The sequence below is a fragment of the Mustela nigripes genome, chromosome X (genome assembly GCF_022355385.1).
Source record: "Mustela nigripes isolate SB6536 chromosome X, MUSNIG.SB6536, whole genome shotgun sequence".
NCBI lineage: Eukaryota > Metazoa > Chordata > Mammalia > Carnivora > Mustelidae > Mustela > Mustela nigripes.
The window spans coordinates 21,944,864-21,949,323 of NC_081575.1; the positions used below are offsets into that span (position 1 = coordinate 21,944,864).

The 4,460-nt window shown below is 38.4% G+C and overlaps 1 pseudogene; it reads left to right on the forward strand.

Moving 5' to 3' along the window:
- Positions 1-1,793: 1,793 nt before the first annotated feature.
- On the forward strand, positions 1,794-2,680 carry LOC132006996 (queuine tRNA-ribosyltransferase accessory subunit 2-like; annotated as a pseudogene).
- Positions 2,681-4,460: the final 1,780 nt, after the last annotated feature.

Genomic DNA, 4,460 nt, shown 5'->3' on the forward strand with positions numbered 1-4,460 from the left:
CTGCCCAATTCCACCAGTTGCCCCTTAAGATCTCTTGGTCTTTTTGAGTGATTTTAACCAGACTCCAAATTAATAATGATCCCCAATCACAGGGTACTTTTGTATTGAGGTATTACTTTCTAATGGGTCATTTTTAGTGGCTTCCTCCCCCTTCTGCTTATCCTCCAGTATCATTTGGAACATTCCCGCTCCACTTTACCTCTCCACTGGTGTCTTCTTCCCCCATAGAGATCCAGAAGTGTATAATCTTACATCTCAGGTTGATTTCGTGGGTGTTCAGTGTTCTGGTAGATAATTAGCTCACTTTAGGGGACTGGTTGAAACAGGGTCTCCTATTTCTCCACCATCTTGCCCCTCCCTCCCCAATTAAAAACAACCAATTTTTAATTTTTTAATTAAAAGTGTTTATTGGCTATTGACTTTAATAGACTTACATTAAGGGGAAAAAACCAATTTTTTAAAATGTGTTAATAAGAAAAATACCCAGAGAAATGTACAATGCTGAGCAGAATATTTAGTGTTTTGAACATAAATAAAACTCATAAATTTTATATGGATTCTTGGATATTAATACTCTTCCAACAGTCAATTTGTCATTGAGCAGGAATATAAATATATGAACAAGTCTAATCCAATATATTTCAAAGCAAGCAGATCCTTAAGAACAAAATGTCTTTCATAACTACCCTTAGCATTCATGAAGGAGAGATTATAGGAATGTCATGGATATTCCTAAACCATTAAGAAAAGAAAAAAATATATACTTAACACTTAAAAACACAGTAACCGCATAATAATTAAAAATAATATCCAGTAATGCCCCCTGAAATGAACAAATAACAAAATATAACCTAAGAATTTAAAACAAATATATCCCATGCTCCTACAAAAGCAAAGGCATTTTTTTTCGTTCTGTTGGCTGTTTTTACAAAACCTATGTGTGTATGTATTCTTACAGAAAACCTGACAAATATAGAACAGCCTAGAGAAAATAAAAATCACCTGTCACACAATCAACATGAATGTCATTCCTTTGGTGAGAGCAGGAAAAACTCATAGAATAAGAGGAAACACAGGAAGTTCTTTCTAGCCTCAGGATCTGCTGATGCCAATTCACCAGCCACTTCAAAGTTCACAGGTCATGCATCTTTATAGGTTCTCAAATATCTCTACTGTTACCTGATTGCTGGCACCAATGCATTTATCATCAGGCCAATAGTGATCAGTAAACAAGGACACAAGAAGGCTATGACTGTAATCTAAAACTTTTTGTTCCTCTAACATTACAGCTGGATAGAACCTTGGAAGTTCATGTAGTCCTACCCACCATGCTTATCCTTCTTTGTTCAGAAGGAAATAGGCATGGAGAGGCTAAGTGATTTGCCCAAGTGTCACAGCTGAGTAGAACTGAAATCTAGTCTTCCAGTTATATGGCCAGGGCTTTGTCCAAGGGAGCACATGGTGAATGAATCTCCCCAAGTGATGGGGCTACAGTAATTATGTAGTCAGACTATTAATGAGCCTGAAAGGCAGACCACAGTGAATCTATATGACCAAAAGCATCTAGACAAACTTTCGACTCATAATAGGCAATTGCGTGGGCTCTGGAGAGACAAGCTACACATATATCATGTGGTCAAATTAAGGTGTGTGTCCTGGGCCAACTAATCATAGCACCAATGTGTGATCCCCACATTCCATGGAGATTTGAGCCTAGTTAGAGACCTATGAGGGGTTTAAGGAGTCTCAAGACCAAAACAAGTTGGGAGGTGTGCAGGACCTAAAGGAATCTTAGAATGAAGCTGAGTCTTACCAAGGTAGTTAGTTAATTGCTGTCAACTAGGAAAAATTAAAAAAAAAAAAAACCTGGACAAAACAGGGTACAACACCATGGACATTCCAACTTGCCTTTGTACACGAAGACCAGCTCTGCCTCACACCTGACCCATCAGACGTTGCATAGTATCCATGAGCTTTCTGCTATGGCTCAGCTTATATGGTCCTCATTGGTAGAACACCATGAATCCTTGGCATAATAGAAGGAAGGAAATGGAAACTTTATAAGCATGCCAAAATTGCTCCTGTACTGTTCCCTGCATGATTCAGTCAGCCCCTGCCCAACCGGTTATGTAAGGAACAAGTATGTGTCTATGTGGGGTATTGGATGATGAGTGGAAATACCTACTTCTAAGTTCATGACAATTCAGCAGGCCCTACAGACAGACTGGTTCCAGTGTCTCTCAGATGGAGAGATGTCTTGCGAGCCACTCCCATTAAAAGAGCCAGAAAGTCTATTGATTGATTGCTTCCCTTGATAATCATCTATGGCTACAGGAAGAGTCAGAGGTTCTTCAGAAAAGTGCCACCATTGGAGTATTGGAGGTAGAGATGTGATGGAGGAGAGGCTGAGGTCAGCACGAGATATAACTGAACAGCCAATAGGTGGTTTTCTTCTGGATGGCTTCCAAGGAATCCAGAAAGCCTAGAAACTAGACTGTACTTGATGTCATCAGTCACTGCAAATCTGCTAGAGGACAAACGAAGTCTCATCTGTAGAGTCAGCCAGCCAGATGAGGTGCTAAAGTGCATTGAAAGGGGAATGGACTTATTCAAGAGTTTTTTTTTTCCCCCTTATCAAGTGATAGAATGGATTTGTGCCCTGACTTTCAGCTTCCAGTAACTGTTTTATTTTTTATTTTTTTTAAGATTTTATTTATTTATCAGAGAGAGAGAGGGGGAGAGAGCGAGCACAGGCAGACAGAATGGCAGGCAGAGGCAGAGGGAGAAGCAGGCTCCCCACCGAGCAAGGAGCCTGATGTGGGACTCGATCCCAGGACGCTGGGATCATGACCTGAGCCGAAGGCAGTTGCTTAACCAACTGAGCCACGCAGGCGTCCCTCAGTAACTGTTTTAAATCTCTTTAAAAGTTTAAAATGTTTGTGTTAGAGCTTTGGGAGACAATCCTTATTCATTGAAGACTCCATTCTTTATGTGTTTAACATTTGTAATAACTCCTTCATTTAAGAATGAAGTGAAAAAAAGAATGTTATAAAAATACTCTTAATGGGTATATATTTCTGTATGAGAATGTTATAAATTATAAAGTTATTTCTATTAGCAGCAACATATGGAAACATATAAAGTTATAGATAGATATAGATAAAATTTGCTAATAGAAGATACTAACAAAACTGCTACATTTACATTAAGGGTGGAGATAGTTCTTAGAAGGAAATTATCAGAAATAGTAATAACCTTGTACCTTGGCAATGACTCAGGACATTGAGAATCTGGGCAGGTTATCTCTGGGAGCAAATAGGAAGGTAAGAGCCTTTCCCTGGACAGAGTCTGACAGTTGGGAAATAGTGTAGATCCTGCTTAAGTATATATCTAACTGAATGGATAAAAGTTTACAGTAAACCACTTAGATGGAATAACTTTAAAATTGCTTTTGCATTGGAATTCTACCTGACTACCTATCAAGAGAGTTGGTTGGAACTTTTCTGGCCCGTGTAGATGACACATTTATCTTCAATAGTAAATGAGCCAGTGTAATCTGCAATAGTAAGTGTGCCAGTGTAGAGTTGACAACATAACCATAGATTTCCCCCTTTGTATCTGTCTGTGGTTTTCTTGGTTTGGTAGGTAGGAAAGAGGGAGGTACAATAAAGTACTTGTTGAGTCAAATCATGAACTTCCACTTTTATAGTTATTACTATTACTAGCTTTAGAGTGAAACTGTCTACCATAAACTTCAGCTAAGAAACTTCAGTTTGGTGTTTGAAATTTAACTGCAGTGCAGTACTAAATTGTTTTTGTATGTTTTGTTGATGATGGTAGTATTAGTGGTGAAAGAGGGAAGAACCAGCAAGAAGTTGCACTTGCCACTACAAGGTGCACTAGGCTCTGAGAGGACAATTTAAATAATGTTCTGTGACCACAATGAAGATTACACCTACCATGGGCCAGCAGAGAAAATGAGGAAGAAGTCCATGGTGCCTCCAGTGGTTTTTGGGCATTGTTAGGAAAACAAAATATGGTTGAATTTTAACTCTAAACTCACTGATAATACAGAGACTTGCCAAAGGCCAAAGATGATAAAACAACAACTAGAACGCCAAAATCTTTTGCACAACCAATATATATATACCTACCACTGACACTAGACTAAAAACTCAAATTTACCCTAATGAAAGTGTAGTGGGGTAGCTGCCTTTTAGGAAATATTTGTGATCCTATTTCCTTAGAGCCACTGCAAAGTTTCTGTTAACATAGCTCTCAATATAGTTAAGGGCAGTAATTTTACATGAGAACTGTAAGGTTGAAAAGGTCTTGAGGTTCACTACTCTAATCCCACTAAGACTGAGCTATCAGATCATCCTCTAACCAGTCAAGAAAATCCTTTTCCTTTCAAAGAAGGTAGGATTCTGGTTTTTTTTTTTTTTTTTTTTTTTTTTTTT